General features: G+C 40.6%; 1 protein-coding gene across 13 annotated transcripts in view; it reads left to right on the top strand.

The window, feature by feature from the left end:
• The window catches only part of GREB1L (GREB1 like retinoic acid receptor coactivator), a 422,182-nt gene that overhangs the window by 102,811 nt on the left and 295,715 nt on the right, over positions 1-23,656 (top strand). For 5 of the 13 annotated variants that reach the window (XM_037805498.1, XM_037805497.1, XM_037805499.1 and 2 more), the window contains exon 1: positions 22,027-22,140. The exons of 1 other annotated variant lie outside the window; for it this stretch is intronic. The gene's annotated coding sequence lies outside the window, so the exon portion shown is untranslated. Of the gene's footprint in view, positions 1-21,644; positions 21,741-22,018; positions 22,141-23,656 lie in introns of those variants that run through there. 7 more of the 13 variants (XR_005212149.1, XR_005212148.1, XR_005212147.1 and 4 more) reach the window with 4 other exon arrangements.

Below are 23,656 nucleotides of genomic sequence, written 5' to 3'. Positions count from 1 at the left end.
ATATTTTACAACTTAAAAAAAAAAAAAAAAAAAAGGCATATCTCAACATGCCCCATACCACTGGACACCTAGAAATTTTACTGAGGTGGAAGTCCACTGCATTTCTGTTGGGTTTATCTCCCATCCTCTCCCAAGGAAATACCTTACTAACAAATCTAGACTAGTTGCTACTTCCTGCTCATTAGGTCCAGTCAACATGATATCATCAATATAATGGACCAGTGTGATGTTTTGTGGGAGGGAGAAATGTTCAAGATCCCTGTGGACAATATTATGACATAGGGCTGGAGAGTTGATATATCCCTGAGGTAGCGCAGTGAATGTATACTGCTGGCCTTGCCAGCTGAATGCAAACTGTTTCTGGTGGTCCTTACCAATAGCTATTGAGGAGAAAGCATTTGCCAGCTCAATAGCTGCATACCAGGTACCAAGGGACATGTTGATGCTCAAGCAATGATACCACATCTGGAACATCAGCTGCAATTGGAGTCACCACCTGGTTAAGCTTACAATAATCCATTGTCATCCTCCAAGACCCATCTGTTTTCTAAACAGGCCAAACAGGAGAGTCGAATGGGGAGGTGGTGGAATCACCACCCCTGCATCCTTCAAGTCCTTAAGAGTGGCAGTAATTTCTGCAACCCCTCCAGGAATCCAGTATTGCTTCTGGTTTTCTATTTTGCTAGGCTGGGGCAGTTCTAACAGCCTTTCCTACCATGATAGCCCTCACTCCATGAGTCAGGGAATGTTCCAGTCTGCTAATACTGCCATTTGCAAAATAGCAGAGATGGACTGGCTTTTATAAAGGGGGTTTAGTTGGTTACAGAGTTACACATACAGTGTCCAAGGTAAGGCATCAACAATCGGGTACCTTCACTGAAGGAAGGCCATTAGCATCTGGAAAGCCTCTGTTAGCTCAGAAGGCACATGGCTGGTTATCCATTTGCTCCCAGGTGGTGTTTCAAAATGGCATTCCCCAAATTGTTGCTCTTGGAGTGTTTTGTTCTCTCTTAGCTGCAGCTGCTCTTCAAAGTATCACTTTCAGTTGCTCTGAGGTCCCTCTGTTTGTGAGCTCTTTTTATAGGACTCCAGTGAAGTAATCAAGACCCACCGTGAATGGGCGGGGCCACATTTCCATGGAAACATGCAATCAAGAGGTCACACTCTAACCAAAGGTCATTCACAGTTGGGTGGGTCACATCTACATGGATATACTCAATCAGAAGTTCCCAACCTAATCAACACTAATATGTCTGCCCCCACAAGATTACATTAAAGAATGTGGCTTTTTCTGGGGGACATAATATATACAAATCAGCACAGGGAACCAAGTGAGGATTCTGCCAGTTGCTGAATATGTCTGTTTCAATTATGCATTCCAGAACTGGGGAAATAACCACAGAATGGGACCCAGTATGAGACGGACCTGAGCTAGAACTCCATCAATCACCTGGCCTCCATAAGCTGCAACTCTGACTGATGGACCAGAGTGATGTTTTGGGTCTCCTGAAATTAATGTCACTTCTGAACCAGTGTCTAATAATCCCCAAAATATCTGATCATTTCCTTTTCCCCAATGCACAGTTACCCTGATAAAAGGCCATAGGTCCCCTGGGGAAGGCTAGGAGGAAGATTAACAGTATAAATTTTTGGCAGTGTAACAGGGTCCTTCCCCAAGGGTAACCAGCCTCCCCCTCATTCAAGGGGCTGTAGGTCTGTAAACTGTCTCAAGTCTGGGAATTGATTAAGGGGCTGTGACTCTCTGTTTTTGTAATTCAAGGTAGACTTTTGTTCACTTAACCTAGAATTCTTCTGCTTATACAGATCAAAGAAGAATTAGTAGACTGCCCATCTATTTTACTTCCAGGTACTCCATGATCTACTCGCCAATGCCATAAGTCTCTGCAAGTCAGATTATTTTGACTGCTGCTTTAAACCTGTTTTCATTATGGTAGCCATGCCCACCATGTCTTTGGCGATTAATTGCTGCCAACTCGGGATCTGATTATCCCTATTGTGCTTTTTTATTTTTTCTTATTTTTATCCCTATTGTGTTTAAAGATTCCAGCTCAGTGATAGCAGTTCCCACAGTAATATCTGACCTACAGAGAAGGGCAACTACAGAGCTCTTCAGGGATGATGGAGCTAGTCTCACAAATTTATTCCTCGCAGTCCTTGTAAAAGGTGTGTCCTCTGGACATTCCAGGGGTATGTGAGCAGGTCTGTCATGATAAATTCACTCTAACATTCCAGTCTCTCTCAGCCTTTGGATCATCTCCTCTACATTATACCAGGGCAGTTCTGGCATTTGGACTTCAGGTAATATGAACCACCTTTTGAGCCATGTTTTAGCCAACCATCCAAACAAACTGTTAATGCCCTTTCTAGCTCCTCGAGCTATAATACTGAATGCAGAATCTCTGCTTATTGGTCCCATATCAATAAAGTCAGCCTGATCCAACTTTATATTCCTTCTACCATTATCCCACACCCTTAATATCCATTCCCACACATATTCCCCTGATTTCTATCCATATAAATTGGAAAATCTGTATGGTTCTTTTGGAGTATAGTGTACTTCCCCATGGGTCACACTTTGTACCTCACCCTTTGGGGCCTGTTGGGACTTTAGTCTATCCATATGTCTTGAAGAAAAGGCTGGTGTTGGAGGTGGGTCATGAAAAGAATTAGAAGTATCCCTCAAGCCATTTACCTCAGGACATTTCATTGCAGTTTCACCTTGTGAAACAGGATTAATCCTTCCAGACAGAGGAGTGAGGGCTGCTTCCTCAGGGAGGTGATTATAGGTTTAGCAGGCACTGAAGGGTTAATCTTTTTAGGTGGAGGTTGGATGGCAGGCTCCTTAGGGAAGACTGGAGGCCAGGAAGCTGTTTCTTCAAAGGAGGCTGGGGGTTGGATAGCTATCTCCTCCGGGCAGACTGGAGATGGGGGGTCTGTTTCCTCAGGGCAGACCACTACAGGTATATCTAGCAGACTCAGCAGAATCCAGGGTTCCAGTGTCCTCACTGCCATTATTATCAATCCGTATGTCCCCATCCCAAGTTTCAGGATCCCATTCTTTTCCAATCAGTGCCTTTACTTTAACAGCAGACACCCTGCAAGTTTGAGATTTTAGTTTATGTTGTAAATCTGCTAATTGCACAATGAGACTCTGGATCTGGTTTCAGAAATCTCAAGTCTGTGGCCACAGGAAATAAGATTTTCTTTCAGGGCACACATAGAAACCTTTACATCTGTCATATGGCACTTAAGTTTCAAATTTGAAGCCTTTAGCTTGTCCCTTTCTCTTATAACTTTATCCAGCATATCTAAGAACAACCAGCCAACATCATTATACTTCTTAACTCTACAAAACTCTGTTAAGCTGTCAAAAACACTGTCACCCAGAGCCTTTCTTCATAGAAGAGTATGATTAGGAGAATCAAATGGTGATATTTTTGCATATCTCCATTGCCAACTCACACTATGGGCTGTCAGTGCCATCTTAATTATTGGAAATGGAGTCATTAGTGCCTCTGAATCTAATCAGATTAGAAAACCAATTGTAAATGCCAATTTTAAAGATTCTGATTCTCAAGAACCACTCCCAGTACCAATCTGTATTAGTTAGGGTTTTCTAGGGAAACTAAACCAACAAGAGATATCTGTAAATATAATACTTTATAAAAATGTCTCACGCAACTGTGGGGATGCAGGAGTCCAAATTCCACAGGGCAAGCAGCAAACTGGCAACTGTGATGGTAGTGTTTGATGAACTCCTCAGGAAATGCTTCACTGGCTAGCTGAAGAAGTGAAGGTCCTCTACCTTTCTCCCTTAAAAATCTTCAACTGATTAGATTAAATCAAGCTGATTGAATTCTCTCATTGTGGAAGACACACCCTTCATTGATGTAATCAGTCACAGCTGCAGTAAATTGATTGATGATTTAATAAACCAGCCACAAGTGTCCTTGCAGTAGACGTTAGGCCAGTGCTTGCTTGACCAAAGATCTGGACACCGTCACCTGGCCAAGTTGTCACATGAACCTAACCATCACAATTGTCTAGTTTATTTTGTTTTGTTTTATATATATAATATTTATCACCAATTCAACCCCAAAGTATCCACTAACTTTTGAAAACTCCTCTTCACATATTCAGATGCATCAGGTATTCCATCAATTTAATCTTCTTAAGAAACTTTTCTGAGTTTTCAGGAATTTTCCAGTCTGGACCAATTGCTGCCTATCCCTGGTAGATAGGCATTATCCTGTGATATTTTTTCACCATTATAGGGATTCTCTTGGTCTCTATATTTCATTGGATCCTTTGTTTCCTATATCCCACATCATTTTTTGACATTTAACACTTCGTTTTTATGAAGCAAATTCTCCAGTAGTTTTCTGAGAAACAATGCATGGAAAGTAAGTACCTGAGATCTTTGCATGACTGAAAATGTCTTTATTTGACCTTCCCAGTTAATTGGTAGTTTAGCTGTGTCCAGAACTATCACTTGGAAATAATTATCCTTCAGAACTTTTAAGGCATTACTCCATTGTCTTCTAGATTCCAGTATTGCTGTTGAGAAGTTTAAAGCTATTCTGATTCCTTATCTTTTTCATATGAAGTTTTTTGATCTCTAATAGTGTGTAGATCCTCTATGTATCCCTAATTTTAATATATTTCACAATGATTTTCTTTTGGGTGTGTTTATTTTTATTCACAGTGTTGGGTCTCTTCAGTCCAAGAACATATATCCTTTATTTACAGAGAAAATTTTTGAATTATTTCTTTGATTATTTCCTTCCTTCCATTTTCTCTGTTTTTGCTTTCTGGGACTCCCTTTAGTTTTATATTGGATCTCTAAGACTGGTCCTCTAGTTTTCCTGAATTTTGTTTTCCAATTTTCCTCTTCTGTTTTTTGTTTGTTTGTTTCTTTGTTTTTGCTCTATTTTCTGGAAGAGTTTCTCAATTTTATTTTCCAGTTTTTCTATGTAGACTTTCATTTATGCTATCACATTTTGAATTTCCAATGGTCCTCTTTTATATTGTACTGTTTTTTAATGTATACAATATCTTCTCTTACCTCTATGAAGATATTAATTGATTATTTGAAGTTTTCAACTCTTTGCATAGCTTTATATTCTCCAAATTTTTTTCCAGTTTATGTTTTTCATTGTTGATGCTATTTTGATTCCTGTTACATTTTTTAAAATTTTAGTTTACTGAGATTTTTCTCATACCATACAATTATCCAGAGATCCAAAGTGCACAATCAGTTGCCCATGGTACCACCATACAGCTGTGCACCCATCACCACAATCATTTTTTTTTTCAATTTTTGGAACATTTTCATTACTCCAGAAAAGAAATAAAGACAAAAAAAGAAAACTCAAATCCTCCCATACCCGTAACCACCTCCCCTCTATTATTAACTCATAGTATTAGTATAGTATATTTGTTACTATTGATGAAAGAATGTTAAAATACTACTAAATATAGTACTATATTTCCCCTATATATCCCTCTATTATTAACTTCTAGTTATAGTGTCATACATTTGTTCTAGTTCATGAAAAAGATTTATAATATTTTAGAAATATTTTAGAGATTGTCCACCACAAGATTCACTGTTTTATATATTCCCATCTTTTAACCTCCAGCTTTCCTTCTGGTGATGTACATGACTCTAAGCTTTCCCTTTCCACCACATTCACATACCATTCAGCACTGTTATTCTCACTGTAACGTGCTACCGTCACCTCTGTCCATTTCCAAACACTTCAGTTCAACTTAGTTGAATATTCTGCTCATAATAAGCAACTTGATCCCCACTCTTTAACCTCATTCTATATCCTGGTAACTTGTATTTCATGTCTATTGAGTTTACATATCATTAGTTCTTATCAGTGAGACCATGCAATATTTGTCTGACTTATTTCACTCAATGTAGTACCCTCAAGGTTTCATCAATCCATTTTTTTTAAAGATGGTTTTGTTCATCCACCATACTTTCCATCCTAAATAAACAATCAATGGTTCCTTGTATAGTCATATATTTATGTATTCACCACCATCACCAGTATTTATATAAGGACATCTCCATTTCTTCCACAAAGAAGGAGGAAGAATCAATGAAGGTAGAGAGACAAAAGAAAAAGAAAAAGAAAGAGAAAAAAAACACAACAGCTGAAAAGCAACAAAAGGAAAGATAGAGTTAACCTAAAGCAGAGTAAAAGAGTCAGACAACATCACCAATGCCAAGAGTCCCATACATTTCCCTTATGTCCTCTTAAAGGCATTTAGCTTTGGTATATTGCCTTTGTTACATTAAAGGAAGCGTAATACAATGTTTCTGTTAACCATAGTCTCTAGTTGGCATTGATTATATTTTTTCCCCAAAACCACCCTATTTTTAACACCTTGCAAGGTTGGCATTCATTTGTTCCCCCTCATGAAAAAACATATTTGCACATTTTACCACAATTGTTGAGCACTCTAGGTTTCACTGAGTTATACAGTCTTTATCTTTCCTCTTTCCTTCCAGTGTCCCATATGCTCCTAACCTTCCTCTTTCAACTATACTCACAGTCATCTTTGTTCAGTGTACTTACATTGCTGTGCTGCTATCTTCCAAAATTGTGTTCCAAACCTCTAACTCTTGTCTTTTCCTATCTGTCTGTAGTGCTCCCTTTAGTATTTCCTGTAGAGCAGGTATCTTGTTCACAAACTCTCTCATTGTCTGTCAGAGAATATTTTAAACTCTCCCTCATGTTTGAAGGACAGTTTTGCCAGATATAAGATTCTTGGTTGGTGGTTTTTCTCTTTCAGTATCTTAAATATATCACACCACTTCCTTCTTGCCTCCATGGCTTCTACTGAGAAATCTGCACATAGTCTTATCAAGCTTCCTTTGTATGTGATGGATTGCTTCTCTCTTGCTGCTTTCAGGATTCTCTCTTTGTCTTCGGTGTTTGATAATTTGATTATTAAGTGTTTTGGCATAGGTCTATTCAGGCCTATTCTGTTTGGGGTACACTGTGCTTCTTGGATCTATAATTTCATTTCTTTTATAAGAGATGGGAAATTTTCATTGATTATTTCCTCTATTATTGCTTCTGCCCCTTTTCCCTTCTCTTCTCCTTCTGGGACACCCATGACACATACATTCATGTGCTTCATATTGTCATTCAATTCCCTGAGACATGGCTCACATTTTTCCATTCTTTTCCCTATCTGTTCTTTTGTGTGTAAGATTTCAGGTGCCTTGTTCTCCAGTTCCTGAGTATTTTCTTCTGCCTCTTGAGACCTGCTGTTGTATGTCTCCATTGTGTTTTTCATCTCTTGTGTTATGCCTTTCATTTCCATATATTCTGCCAGTTGTTTTTTCAAACTTTCAATTTCTACCTTATGTCCACCCAGTGTTTTCTTTATAGCCTTCATCTCTTTTGTTATATCTTCCCTGAACTCATTGGTTTGGTTTTTTATTTGATTTAGCATACTTCTTTGAAAATCTTTAATAGATTGTTTCATTAAAGTGAAATAATATCTCAACTGTATGTTGATTGACATGTAAGTTTGTTCTTTTGACTGGGTCATATCTTCATTTTTCCTAGTATAGATTGTAGTTTTCTGCTGTCTAGGCATCTGGTTTCCTTGGTTACCCCAGTCAGATTTTCCCACACCAGAACAGGTTCAGGTCTCAGAATGGGGTTATATTCAGGGTTTATCTTAGAAGAATGACAGACTTTCCTGTGAAGTCTTCAGTCACTGTGCTTTTCCTAACCTGCCCAGCAGGTGGTGCCTGTCAGCCTGTCGCTCCTGACTGGTGTAAGGAGATGTGTTTTGGCTTCAGTTTCTGTTTTCGCTGTTTTCCCCCAGGTTCTGTGGTCTGGTTCTGAAGGGAAAGCTGGGCCCTACCTCCTTACTCTTAGGGAAGAGAAACCTCCTAGGGAGTTATCATTTGCATTTGAATTGTCTCTCTGACTCAGTTATCTCCACCCTTGTCTGGGTCAGAATGCTGAGAACTGATAATAGCTGAGGCTCTCTCCACTGAAAATGGCTGCAGCTCTCTCCTCTGAGCCCCTCAGGTTGTGAGAGAGAAAAAGGGACAGAAAGTCCCCTTTTAGAGCCAGTGCATGGCCCCCCAGTTTCACTCATTGACCAGAGGTAACACCAGCTCTACTGGGCTCCCCCTCCCAGGACTGATGAGTCTTCTGGTTCTTTAAGGTCAGTCATCACTAAAAGCCTCTGTCTGCTTGTTGGGGGTCTGTAGCTTGTATTCAGGTGTCCACATTCGCTAATTAAAACCTCAGTTGGAGCTCAGTTGAGCTATATTTGCTTGCTGGGAGAGTGATGCTCTCTACCACAGCGAGGTTTTGCAGCACAGCCTGCTGTAGGGGGAGGGAGCACCTGGCACATTTTCGCAGTTTTTACTTACAGATTTTATGCTGCAATCTCAGGCATTCCTCCCAATCCAGGTTGGTGTGCGTTGTGTGGACAGTCACGATTGTCCCCCAGCAGTTATTCCAAATTATTTACTAGCTGTTCCTGGTTATTCATTAGCTGTTGCAGGGGACTAACTAAATTCCACTCCTCTCTATGCTGCTGTCTTGCCGTCTCTTCCTCTTTTTTTTCCAGTTTATTTGTTTTACTTTTTATCTTTTCATGTCAGAGACTTTCCCCCAATATTTGGTGATCACTGGTTATCACTTTACATTTAAGGAATCTCTGAGCACATGGGTAGGACTTCAGTATAGGATGATCTGGCTGGGTCAATTACTTGGAGAATCATTCCATCAGTACCTGTCCTCAAAGAGTATCTTCCAACCACCTTTCTGGAGGTTAATGCCAAGATGCCAGTGTTCTATGAGTTCAGTGGGGGAACAGCACTTACAATTTCAGCATTCAATTTTAAAATGTTCACTTACTATCTCTGTCTTCAGCTACAGCTATGCCTGGTATGTCCAAGGCCAAGGATCCTCTATTTCACCCTCTTCAATGAACAAATTTCCATTATTTTTCCAAGTGAAAGAAGACAGTCACTCATATACATGGAGTTGAGGAGGAGATATGGGAATTTAACTGCTTCATACAGTTTCAACTTAGCCTCCTATTTTGAGCCCCGACTTGTAGTAAAACCTGATGCTAACAATTCTTTTTGAAGGATCCTTATAAATTGAGTTGTTTCTAGGCTTTCCCCACTGCCAGTTTAGGAATCTGCTTTCTCAGATATGTTAGATCAATTGTCACATATCCATCTGCTTTCCAACTTCCAAAGTTTGTTCCTATTGTCTCCTCTCCCATTATTTAAATCACTATGGATTTGTCTTTTAAAATATCCCTTTACTGCTTTTTGAATAGTTTCAATAAGATGCAAAAAAAAAAAAAAATGAGTTCAATTTGTCATTTCCCACCATAAATTAACTTTGTTTGAAAGGTTCTATTCTTCTCCAACTAAATGCATACAACTAAATGTTGAATTTGGAATTAAATTTCCAATAGTGACCATGCTCCACTTTATAGTGCAGAATAAATCATTTATCTAACACTATGCCCTTAGTTTTGGTTTAGTCAGAAATTTTGGGAGCCAAACTACAACACAGATTGGGAACACACAACTGACCCTGTTTCTTGGTCATAACTTTCTAAACATTTTTTTTAACATTTTATTTTGGAATAAATTCAAAGTTATAGGAACAGTTGCAAAAACCATACAAACCCCATACACAGAACTCCTGCATTCCCTGACCCCACCCCGATACCCCTGATCCACAAACTTTAACATGTTGTCCCACTGCTATTTCTTTCCCTCCCTACCTCCCTCTCTCCCTATCTATCGTCCGTCATCTGTTGCTCTGTCTTCTGAACATATGAGAGCTAGCTGCACACCTCCTTGAACAGACACTATAATTCTCGTATACAATTCCCATGAACAAGAACATTCTTTTATGCAACCCCATTAAGCGCAGCTAAGAAGTGCAAGAGATTCAACAATGATACAAAGCTTACATTCTATATTTCCTTTTCCTTATGTCTCAACTATGTCCCTTTGAGCCTCCTGTCCTCCATTGTCTGATCCTATCCAGGGTCATCCTTGGCATTCAATTGTTGTCTATTTAGACTGTTTTTTTTTTTTTTCTCAACTGTGGAAACATATATATAGCCTAAATCTTCCCATTCCACCCCCTCCCTAGCATTCCATTAGTGGGATTAATCACATTTAGAATGTTGTAATGCTATCACCTTCCCACCCTCCATTGCTAGAAATTTCCCTTCACCTCAAACAGCAACCTTACACTCATTTCTTTTTTTTATCTTCATTTTATTGAGATATATTCACATACCACGCAGTCATACAAAACAAATCGTACTTTCGATTGTTTACAGTACCATTACATAGTTGTACATTCATCACCTAAATCAATCCCTGACACCTTCATTAGCACACACACAAGAATAACAAGAATAATAATTAGAGTGAAAAAGAGCAATTGAAGTAAAAAAGAACACTGGGTACCTTTGTCTGTTTGTTTCCTTCCCCTATTTTTCTACTCATCCATCCATAAACTAGACAAAGTGGAGTGTGGTCCTTATGGCTTTCCCAATCCCATTGTCACCCCTCATAAGCTACATTTTTATACAACTGTCTTCGAGATTCATGGGTTCTGGGTTGTAGTTTGATAGTTTCAGGTATCCACCACCAGCTACCCCAATTCTTTGGAACCTAAAAAGCGTTGTCTAAAGTGTGCGTAAGAGTGCCCACCAGAGTGACCTCTCGGCTCCTTTTGGAATCTCTCTGCCACTGAAGCTTATTTCATTTCCTTTCACATCCCCCTTTTGGTCAAGAAGATGTTCTCCGTCCCACGATGCCGGGTCTACATTCCTCCCTGGGAGTCATATTCCACGTTGCCAGGGAGATTCACTCCCCTGGGTGTCTGATCCCACGTAGGGGGGAGGGCCACACTCATTTCTTAACTCCCCATTTCCCCTTCCCCCATTTCTCTTTTATACCAGCTTAACTTCTATAGGACACATAGACTATGTTCCTATACTCCTCCATTTCCCCACCTTTATATAGTTCTTGTCAAAAATTACATATTTTACATTGAGTTCAAAACCACTGATTTGTCCTTAGAGTTTGTGTATTTTATATCATGTAGGAAGTAAATAGTGGAGTTACAATTCAAAAAATTATTGACTTCTATTTGTATTCCATTGTGGTTGGAGTGTGTGCTTTGAATATATTCAGTTTTCTTTTTTCTTCTTGAATTTATTGAGGCTTGTTTTATGTCCCAGCCGATGGTCCCTTCTGGAGAAAGATCCATGATCACTAGAGAAAAATGAGTGTCCTGGTGATTTGGGATGTAAGGTTCTATATATGTCTGTTAAAATTCTCTGTATCTCTTTCTACTTTGTTTGTTTCTCTGTTGGTAGGGCTCTCTTTAGTGTCTGGAGTAGGGCAGTTCTTTTATTGGCAAACTCTCTCAGCATTTGTTTGTCTGTGAAAAATTTAAGCTCTCCCTCAAATTTGAAGGAGAGTTTTGCTGGATAAAGTATTCTTGGTTGGAAATTTTTCTCTCTCAGGATTTTAAATATGTCATGCCACTGCCTTCTTGCCTCCATGGTGGCCGCTGAGTAGTCACAACTTAGTCTCATGTTGTTTCCTTTGTATGTGGTGAATTGCTTTTCTCTTGCTGCTTTCAGAATTTGCTCTTTCTCTTCAGTATTTGAGAGTCTGATCAGAATATGTCTCGGAGTGGGTTTATTTGGATTTATTCTATTTGGAGTTTGCTGGGCATTTATGCTTTGTGTATTTATATTGTGTAGAAGGTTTGGGAAGTTTTCCCCAACAATTTCTTTGAATACTCTTTCTAGACCTTTACCCTTCTCTTCCCCTTCTGGGACACCAATGATTCTTAAGTTTGGACTTTTTATTTTATCTATCGTATCCCTGAGATCCATTTTGATTTTTTCGATTTTTTTCTCCATTCTTTCTTTTGTTTTTTCATTTTCTGTTCTGTGGACTTCTAGGACTTTGAGTCTTTGTTCAACTTCCTCTAATCTTGTATTGTGAATATCCAGAATCTTTTTAATTTGGCCAACAGTTTCTTTTATTTCCATAAGATCTTCTATTTTTTTATTTACTCTTGCAATGTCTCCTTTATGCTCTTCTAGGGTCTTCTTTATGTCACTTATATCCTGGGCCATGGTCTTCTTGATGTCCTTTAAATCCTTTGCCACGTTTTTGTTCCTCGATTGTAGTTCTTTGATTAATTGAGCCAAGAACTGGGTGTCTTCTGATATTTTGATATGGGTGTTTGGACTTGGGTTCTCCATATCATCTGGTTTTATCATATGCATTGAGATTTTCTGTTGTTTTTGGCCTCTTGGCATTTGCTTTGCTTGATAGGGTTCTTTTGAGTTGTTAAAAAAAAATGCCAACCTAATTTTTCAGAAACACAGGTTGGTGGCATACACTTTCTCTAGCTAACCAGCAGGTGTCATCTGTGAGTCACCTATACCCCTCAAGTCAGCTCTCCCCAACCTTGTCCCCACGGTGTGTGGGGAAATGATTCTTGTGGTGTTCAGTTGGTGAATTCGGTTTGGGTGTGTTGCTAGAGCCATCCGCCCTGAATGTGGGGCATGTGTCCAGGTGGCCAGGGAGGCAGGGCAGTTTTAATATTCAATCCCCCCAGGTGTTCCTGGAGATTCAAGGCCGTCACAAGAGTCTAAGCCTTCATTTCAGATCCGTCCCAGACCCTCTCTCTCGCTGACCCACAAACCACCGGACTTGGCACAGCATCCCTGGGTTTTCCGAGCGGGCCCTCTTTCCCAGCTGTGATCTTCCAGGACCTCTGCTGAGGGAGGGCTGTGCTATGTCACAACTGTGCACCGTTCCTCAAGGGAAGCCCTGGGCCACCCTGCCGTGCTGGGGCCCTCTCAGCCTGACGCAAAAATGGTTGAACGGGGCGTCTCCACAACCCCCTCTCTTTGCACAGTTCCTCCTTCCCAGCTCCGGGACAATTGGCGGGGCTCTGGGGTGTGGGCACGGCTCCGGGCAGGAGTTTATCCAGCCCTCCGGGGATCCAGCTACAAGCTGCGGGGCTTCTCCCTCTCTCCAACTCTCCCCTGTACTCCCCTGGTCCCGAGGGTGTCTGCCACTAGCTATCCTCCACGGCCGACACCGAGAGGCTGGCTCAGCTCGCTCCTGTCATTTCGCTGCGTGGTTTCCACCATCAGCAACTGCGGCCACTCCTGGGTTTCCCCCCCCCTTTTTTTTTTTTAAAGAACCAGTTTGTCTCCAGCCGCCAACCCCTGGCTTCCCCACACTGCAGCACAGCTGCAGGTCTTCCAGCCAGCTTACTCACTCATTTCGGAACGCAGACTCCTGGTTACACCAAGTGTAAGGCCCCTGTGGTGCTAGGAGGCCTCATCCAACTGGCGCATCACTGAAACTGGTACTCTGGGTCTCCTTCTGGTTTTTTTCTAGTATTTTTCATGGAGATTTTTTTTGTCCTGTCTCATCTAGCCGCCATCTTAGGTTCTCTCTAAACATTTTTAACACCCAAATTCTAGGAAGCCTCTAAAAATAAGGTGACCCATTCAGATGTGACTGTGGCAGTTACAAATAGGAATCTGGATGTCTGGGCTTCATGGTGCAGTTTTGCTCTAGGCAAATCTCATAGGATAACTGGTTATAGCAGCAGAGTGGGATTTGGGAATGAGGAGTCATTTACTTGGCATTTTATATCCTTACATACTTTTTTCTGCTCTGAGTATATATTACCTTTACAAAAAATAAAATTCACTTTCTCTCAATCATTTATTTATTCACAAATATTTTTGATGGCCAGCTCTGTGCCAGGAACTTGGGAACAAATTGGACAAAATACCTTTCTCTTGAAGGGCTTTTATTCTAGTAGATAACAAGCACTTATATCATGGATCAGGAATTATTCCAGTTCTTTAAACATAGTAATTTATTTAGTCCATCCCCATTTTAAAACAGCTTTATTGAAATATAATTCACATATATACAATTTTCCCATTTAAAGAGTACAATTCAGTAGCTTTTAATATATTCACAGAGTTGTGTAGCCATCACCACAATCAGTTTTAGTACATTTCGTCACCCTAAAAGGAAACCTTATATCTCTTAGCTATCACTCTACATTTCCCCTCTCAAGTTCCCCAACCCTAAGCAACCAGCAAACTACTTTCTGTCTCTAGATTTGCAAGTTCTGGACATTTCATGTGAATGGAATCTTACAATATGTGGTGCTTTGTGAACTGGCTTCTTTTATTGAGCATGATTTCAAGGTTCATCCATGTTGCATCATGTATTAGTACTTCATTCCTTTTTACTGTTGAATGATATTGCATTGTATGTATATACCACATTTTGTTTTTCTGTTCATTTATTGATGGACACTTGGGTTGTTTCTACCTTTTGGCTATTATGAATATGCTGCTGTGAACGTCTGTGTACAAGTTTTTATGTGGATATATGCTTGTATTTCTCTTGGATATATATCTAAGATGTTCAATTGCTGGGACATATGGTAACTCTTTAACTCATTGTAGAACTGCCAGACTGTTTTCCAAAGTGGCCGCACCATTTTACATTCCCATCAACAGTGTGTGAGGGTTCCAATTTCTCTGTGGCTTCACTATCACTTGTTATTGTCTGTCTTTTTGATTATAGCCATGCTAGTGGGGGTGAAGTGTTATCTCATTGTTATTTTGATTTATATTTCCCTGATGGCTGATGATGAGTCTCTTTTCATGTGCTTATTGTCTATGTCTTTATCTTCCTTGGAAAATGTCTATTCAGATCCTTTGCCCATTTTAAATTGGATCATCTTTTTATTATTGTACAGATTCTTTATAAATTCTATGTATAAATCCCTTATTAGATATATAATTTGCAAATATTTTCTACCATTTTGTGGGTTGTCTTTTCACTTTCTTGATAATGTCCTTTGATGCATAAAGTTTTTACATTTGAAGATGTCCAGTTTATCGATTTTTTTCTCATTGCTGTGATTCTAGTGTAATCTATCCCTATTTTAAAGATGGGAAAATTGAGGCACCAATTTGCCTGATGTCAGAGAAATAATAAGTAGAAGAGCTGGAATTTGAACTTAGATACCCTGGTTCCAAAATTCCAGGCACCTAGCCACTTCACTATGTTGCCTCCTGAGGAACTGGTTTCTCTTAGTCTATTTATTCCTTTAAGGCAACTACTTTATCTGTGACTGTAAAGTTCCATTTATATCTTGTAGATGTCTACTGTGTAGAAGGCAGCATGGAGTGAAATCACAAGGCATTCATGTTTTAAGTTCATCTCCTCAAATTGTTTTTACAGTAAGAACAATTTAATTCTCATAGCAGCTTGTGATAAAAGAGTAAAAATTAAATGTCACTGCTGCTGAATATTTTGGATTGCAATGATTTATAATTTAATTATAATAGATAAAGTCCAAAATCCTGCATGCCAACTCTACCTATTTGTCCAGCTTTTGTTCCCTCTAATCTCCAACTACATTGGCTTTCTTCTCTGTTTCTAGAATACTCTGTCTCTCTCACCTCCTATCTCTAACTCCTACATATTTCAGGTCTCAGCCTAAATTATCAATTTCTCAAGAAATTTGTCACTGCCTCCCCAGTTGAAATTAGGCCTCCTGTTACATGCATTCATAGCTCTCTCTGTTTATCTTTCATGACACACTATACTTATAATCATGTTGTTCTTTGTATGTCCGTCTCCTCTATAAGGTTTAAACTCAACAGTTACCTTGACTACTTATGTACCATTTTATCCCCAGCATCCAATACAGGGCCTAATACACAGTAAACACATTGCTTCTATTTGTTAATAAGCTATATGCATGGAATTAATATCCTTAAAACTAAGTCAAATTTTTGGCTTTACCCTGCCAACTGGGTAATGAAAAACTAAGCAAATTTATTTATAGACCACTAAAATAATAGTATATTAAATTTATTTTAAAAAATAATAGTCCAGTGATTAAAATTGTATTCATTTATATATATTCTGCCTTGCAGGAATCAAGAATTGGGGCCATCTCAGAGAATTAACAAAATAACGAAACTGGGATGGATAGACTACCTTGCTTTCTCTCAAACCCTGTCCTTCCTTTAATGCTTACCTCAGGTCCCATTTTCTTCGTTAATTCTTCCATTACTGCTGAAACTCCCAGTGATTACCACTCCCACACACCCCCCTCCACGGATTTCTGTTGTAAAGTCCAAGGCTCACAAGTCAGTTGTTTTCAATGTTAGTCTTATCTCACCTTTTTAGATTGTAAAACCCTTGTGGGGAGGAACCAGACCTTTACATGTTTTTTATAAACCCACAGTGCCTAAAGCAGGGCTAAGAAGATGTACTTGCACAAATGCTCATTGATTTGTTTGCAGGAAAAACAATGAATTAATCTGACACTGTTGGTCTGCATCTGTCAAAAATATATTTGTAACAAAAGTTATAACTCTTAGGAACGGTGGTAGATCCCATCTTGAAAGTACTGGATCTGTTTCAACCTTTTTTAATGCAGAGCTAATCTTCTAGGCAAGTCTGCCTGGATCGTCAGCAGTAAGAAGGGATCAGGAATTTCCTTTCTTCCTTTAAACTTCTCTAGGGTCTTGCTATAAAAAAATAATTAGAACTATCCCTACTCTAGGATCAGTTTATCCTTGAAGAAGACAGTTTGAGTATCAAAAAAGCAGCTATTTTGTATTTTTGGTGAATGCATCTAATTAGAGGCAAAACAAGTAGAAATAAAATCAGGCTTCCATTTTATTTTTGACGAAGGCCCATTTGATCTCCAAACTGATTCTGGGCATGACATGTACTTCTTCTGATTTGAAGAGTTTCTCACTGAGTCTCTGGAATGTTGGCAGGGTCAAGCGGTGTCCCTTGAGCAAGGGCAGCTTAGCTGGCCAGGGATCCCTAGACAAGACTGCCTAGAGGGTGCTGCTAGCCATACATGCTGAGTGAGAGGGGTTTGGGGAGCTTCTGCACTGAAGGTAGAAAGAAGGTGGAAGGCTGGAGTCCATTCCTAATCTATAAGGCTAACAATTTCTCCATTTCCATTCAATTGGTCATTTTGTGAGCTATTCAGAAATATTTCTTGAGAATCTATTACGTGTCTAAGGTAACTTAAAAGAAAAGTAAGAATTAGTTCTAGCTTTTCAGGAGCTTGAATCTGGTTAGGGAGATAAGATACACACAAGGCAGGAAAGTATCAATAGAAGACAGAATTTGATTACATATTGATCAGAGTGAAATCACTGTGAACAGGAGTTGTCAGAGAAGACTTTGTAGATCATGGAAACTACTTACCTAGAAATGACGGTTTATGGTGGTATTTTCACAGCTAGGTTATTATCAGGTAACTCACCCTCCCAAATAATTTATATCAGATGCTGAGTTACTTGGTTTACATAAGCCAATTTAGGAGTCAGGAAAGACTGGAAGTGTATAGTATGTTTCACCAAGGTCTAGGTTGTTTATGCTAATGACCACTGATAATTCAAAACAAAGTTGCAATGGGAAAATGCTGTATAGCTTACCTTCTTATGAATTTCCCTAAGTAAATAAAGGACTGTTTCCTTAAATGAATGTTTTTCTTTGGGGTCTCACTTTCCATAAAAATGAGGGCAGTCCAATGAAATGTTATTCAGCCATAAAAAGAAATGAAATTCTGATACATGCTATAATATGGACAAACCTTAAAAATATTAAGCTAACTGAAATAAGCCAGATACAAAAAGATATTGTATTATTCCACTTATATGAAATATCTAGAATAGACAAATTTATAGAGACAGAAAGTAGATTAGAGGTTATTAGGGGCTGAGGGAAAAGCGAATGGAGAATTATTGTGTAATGGGTACAGAGTTTTGATTTGGGGTGATGAACATTTTGGTAATAAATGGAGGTGAAGGTGCACAATATTGTGAATATAACTAATATTCAAATTACACTAAATTATACACTTAAAATGGTTAAAATGCCAAGTTTTATGTTATATATAAGTGTTACCATAATAATTTTTTTAATGAGGCATTGTTTTAGAACAGAGAGGTTCTGCAAAATGTCAGTAGATATTATCCAAAAAGACCTCCATGGTCATGGAAGTTTCAGAAACATGGGGTCAAAGTTATATTAAGTTCTTATCATAGATTTTCTTGCAGCCTTTAATATGACTATTTGAATTACGAATTTTCAAGATAAGAGTAGAATATGTATGTAGCATTTCCCAAACTTATTTGAGTATAGAATACATCTTTCATGAAGTATCATGTAGGACTGTGTTCTGAAAACTCAGTTGGGGAACTAAGAAGGTCTTTTCCAGCTTAAAAAATGCCATGATTCTGCATTTTGTGTATTAAATGTATATTTGTACATTTATATGAATCCTAATTGCTAGTACTAATTTCATTTAGAAGTGATAAGAACTGTGTGATTTTTATGCATTGCAAACTTAGAGAACATGTTCATTTTTTTCCTTATGTAATCCACACCAAGTTACAATTATGGGCAAATCTATATTATCCCAAACCACTAAAATGGTGTCAAGTACATAATGTAAGCTCAATAAGTTTTTGATATTAATTTTATAGTCTCTTGATTCTTTAGTATTTTCCCCAAAGAGATAACTTTTTTCTATGCTTAAATTTGTCTATTAAATGGGCTCAGTTTAATATGTGGTGGAAAATAACCGGATTGAAACAACAGTTAAGTCTAAGAAAAGTTACCTTTTTATTAAATAAGATCCAGAGATGATGTTTCCATCTGATAACTGCTGGAGAGTTTTTTTTTGTTTTTTTTTTAATAGAGACCAAAAAAAATGATGGTCACATTTGTTTGTTTGTTTCAAACACCTGCAAACACTTACTTTTACATGAGAAAAAAACGTATTCTGCCCTGAAATGTCATATTCTCCAGGGGTTTTGTGAGCCCCCCCCCCCACACACACACACACACTGTTTGACCCTACCCTTGACCTTAGCTCCAAATCCCAACTCCTTTCTGGCATGCCAGTACAGAGAATTTATTTATCTTAACAGTGGGGAGAGAGAATACCAGGAATATTCTTACAAAAAGCCCCAAGATATATTTACCAAATCATCGACTCCACATGAGTGGGAGGCCTCTAATAACACACAAAGTGGATAATAATGGATGGTTGCTGTCGAGGACTTGTACATGGATATGGGTCAGCTCTAGGCAACAGGACCTAGCAGGGATCTAGAAAGAGTTCAGCTAGAAATGCCCATTTGATCATTAAGGAAATAATGAAAATAGGTGTATTTTAATAGTGGAAAACTTCTGGGAAAAAAGAGGTGGGGTAATCTTATCAGCCTCAGGTGATATTTATCAAAGCAGGAGGCAGTCTTAGGGACAATTCTCTGTTTCACCTGTCTGTCTCTAATCTTTGCTCCCTATTCTCTCACACAGCCTGCTAATTTTACTATAGGATTGTAAAGTACAATTTCCTGTGCATTTTTACTTTTCTGAAAAACTTTACTTTTTTATTTGAAATGGATAATGTGCTCATCAAACATTTGTAATACACTAAAAAGTGCAAAAAGGAAAAAAGTAAAATTACCCATAAGATTCTATTCAAACATAACAACACTGTTAAAAATTGAGTAAATTTCCTTTAGATTTTTTTGTGGTGGAGGTCAGGGTCTCTTAATATATTTTTGAAATCTGATATAAAAATTCTCATGTTTTTAATATATTATTTTATTAAAAGGAATTTCCATATTAACAAATACAATAGATATTGTATAAATAAGACATTATAAAACATACAGAAGAGTTGAAAACCTTTTACCGTGAAAACCCACATTCTCATCACTTTTATTCTACAGTTAACATTTTACTTTATCTGCTCTATCACCTATCTATCCCTCTCTCTGTCCATCCATCAACCCATCTTATTTTTTATGCATGTCAAATTAAGCTGTGGTATTGATATTTTTGATTGCTAAAAGATAGTCCATGGAGTGAATGTATGATTTTTAGACTATTTCCCTATGGTTGACTGGCTGCTTCCCATTTTTCACTACTTAAATAAGACTTCATAAGAAGGATACATTTCTAAGACAATAATAGTTTTTGGCTAAAGTACAAAGAGGGACCATATTGTGGAAGGCTTTTGAATACCAGGGACATTGTCTTTTGCACCTGGCGGTTACTCCTAGTAAGTTTGCTAATTTACACTGGATTCCTCGCTAATCACCTACACACTTTTATGTTATTTAAAAACCATACTGATTTTATTTACTAAGGTGGTATTGTGTGCAAGACCCAGAAAGGTGGTAATACAGAGGTGATTGAGAAAGCTGTTTCCTGCCCTCATGGCAGGTAGAGATGTTTCTAAGTGTTTTAAAGGCCAGGCAATTGGGAATCAACTGTAAAACAAAACAAAACAAAACACATTTATCCTTATCCTCACAAGAAGCTAAATGACTCCCTCTGCCCCCAATTTTTTAATGGCAGCAGATTATATCTTCCCAGTAAGAGAGGGAGAGAAGACAATCCAAACTACTAAGAAATCACTTACTTTTGCTAGTCATAACTGAATTATGCCTTGAGTTTTTTTCTGTTGATTCCAGACTTCCCAGTCAATTCCCTCTGTATCGACCAAAAAAGAAAGGGAAAACTTATGTATTTCGAGTCTTCTCTCGCTCTCGCTCTCTCTCTCTTTTAAAGGCAAGGCAAGCAAATAAAATGAACTGAGATCACATGAGATCTGGTTTAACAGCCGCTGACTTGAAACTATTATTGACAATGATACCGTAGCAATAGACTTATACCAACCCACCGAAGACCCTGCGCCATGCTCAACGGTAGCCTCCCCCACTTCCACGAATACGCGGAGGTACCTGGGGTTGTATCTGTCCCAATGGAACAAAAAGATCAGCCCTAGACTCTTCCACCACATCCAGCATGGAGCTGCTTCTTTCAGAAAGGGCAATCCAGTTTGTAAACGGGTATAGTCGACGTTTCTCCGGCAACATTTACAAATGGAAGTACATTTCTAATAGCAAAAACCACCAGCTGTGAAAAGTGGACTAAATCTCAGTCGCTACTCTGCCACAGCATCTCTCGAGAGCGTTTGTCCCTGCAGCACCCGTCCAGGCCAGGGGCCCACTGGAGAAGGCTGTACTTGAGGCAGGGCTTCCCGTTGGGTCCCAGAAGGCTCCCTCCGAGCCGTGGCGAGCAGGCAGTGAACCGGTGCCGCTCGCCTGAGCGCCAAGCCGAGGTCCGCTGGCCGGAGGTCATGCTTATCCAGGGGGTGCAAAAGTCTGCTGTGCCCCGGAGCTCCGGATTGGTTTGGTTTGGGCCGCGTCCTGTTCTGGCCCTACACCCCTCATGCAAAAGGCCAAGGTTTGGACCCACCATTACCCGGGCCGAGTTCATACCTAGGGTTCTTTCGCCGTTGACCAGTGAACAGAGAAAGCAGTCGCACAGTGAAACGAGAACATTCTGTGAATGAACGCGCACTCGGCGATAAAAAGAAATTTTTGCTTGACTGTGCGCGTCAGTAGCAGTGGAGAGCAAAGCTGCTTCCCAGAAGGCCACCCCCACCACCCCGCCCCCCCATCACCGTGCACACCACGCAGTGGCCACACACATCTTTTGCGCCGTGGGGGTTGGAAATGGAGGCGTGAGGACAGTGCACTGAAGGCTCCACAGGGTAAGTGGTGGCATTTGTGGACGGGGTGGGTAGGGAAATGTGCGCCTCTATTTTCAAGCAGCGCAAGGGCCTGCAAGGGGGCTAGAGGCGGAGCAGGGCGGGAGGCGACGCGAGGGTCCCTGCCGCGGAGGTTCTGGGGAAACGGGAGGGGCAGCACCTGAGGAATCCGCCTCTGGCCGTAGCGGCCACCGCCTCGCTCCGCCCCGGGGAACTGAGCGCGCGGCGAGCGCGCCTACCAGAAAGACACCAGCCGCCGGCGGCGCTAGCACCTCGGAGGAGGCCGACGGAAGGAGCAGAGCGCTGCGCTGCGCTGGGACCGGGCCTGGGGGTGGGGAGACGAGCCCTGGCCGAGGCGAGGGCCACCCCCTGGTCCTCTGCCCTAGCGCCCCGCCAGAGCCAGGTGAGCGGCTGCGGGGCCTCCGGGGCGCGGGCACGGGGAGGGCGGGAGGTGAGAGGACGCAAGCTGGGCGCGAGCGCATGCTTCTGTCTGGCAGGAGCTGCTCTTTGGCGGGCTGAGGACACTGCGTGCGCGGGGAAGCGTTGCTGCGGCCGACTTTTCTAGAGGGACAGAAAGGTGGAGCAGGGGTGTGAGGGTGAGGGCGTTTGTGTGGGGAGGGTCGGCTTCTGTGCCAGCCTCTATACGAACCCGTTCTCCTTCCCGCCGCCTCGCGTCACCCACTGAAGGGACCTGGCCCGTGCTGTCTGCGCTCGGAGGCCAAAGGCCTGTCATCCCGGGCTCTACTCGTTGCCTTTGTGGCGGGAGCGAGGAAGCCGTGTGTGGATGAGGGAGGCTACAGCGCGCGGCGGAGGGGAGGGGGCGCGCCCCGGACTCATCTCCGGCAGCCCCAGGGGCGGTGAGGGGGTCGCCGGACGGTGAACAGCAGGTAGGGAGGCGCGGAGGTGACCGCAGAGAGGATGGATAGAGCTCAGCTTGGGAAAGTTGAGAGCGGCCAGAGGTGGCTGGGCGTTTGCTGGGTGTCCATGAGTCTCTTTTCTCCTCTCCAAATGTCACTCCGGTACGAGCGCGCGCGCGCGCGGCTTTCGGCCATCATTTCCATTTTACTGAGTGGCTGAGGACCACTCTTACTCAGAATGAGACACAAAGGATTGTGTTGACAGCTGACCCTGACACAAGTAGACAGCGCGGTGAGATGCGCGGCTTGGCCCGGCGAGCGTGGTAATGAGGCGGTTTGTTAAAGTGAGTCAATCCCTTAGTCCCTCTTCTGAGTTCCATTAAAAGAAAATGAGCCTTTCAGATTCAGTGCAGGGGTTTTCAGTTAAAACGAGAGCCCAACTAACGTCCCAGGACACGGTTCATCTGCACAGGAGCAGCTGCTGCCTCCAACTAGGGCGGGCGGATCCTGGAGAAACTCCTCAATCATACTCTTTTCTTCTGTGAACATGACTGTTGGAAGGTCCTTATCCTCCCCATCCCCTGACCTCTGTCCCCAGTTGAGAGGATAGAAAGCAAATTTAAATTTCTACTTTTCACACCGTTAAGTTTTTTTTTGTTTTTCCCTTTGAGATGGGAAACCCCGTTTAAACACCGGGGCAACCATTTAAAAACCTGTCCTTATAAATATGGGGACGAGTTTTTCCTCAAAAGGCTTTTAAATGGTCCCTTAAAAACTTCTCGTTTCTCTGTACATTTTTCTTATGTTTTAAATCCTGAAATCTGTGTTGAGTTTTCTATGTTGGTTCTTTTTTCTTTCTGAGCACTGTACAAATTGAAATTCTGAAAACTTGAAAGATAAAAAAAAATCATGGAAAATATTTAGTAATAAAATTACATGCATACAGGTATGTATCTAAAGGGAAATTTTAATTAATGAATATTAAAAAGCATGCACAGGGTAAAAATTTCAAAGAACACTGAAGGGTATACTGTGTAAAGGAAGGCTTCTCTTTCCCATTCC

The sequence above is a fragment of the Choloepus didactylus genome, chromosome 16, assembly GCF_015220235.1.
Source record: "Choloepus didactylus isolate mChoDid1 chromosome 16, mChoDid1.pri, whole genome shotgun sequence".
NCBI classification, from domain to species: Eukaryota; Metazoa; Chordata; class Mammalia; order Pilosa; family Megalonychidae; genus Choloepus; species Choloepus didactylus.
This window is presented reverse-complemented; position numbering and strand designations above follow the sequence as displayed.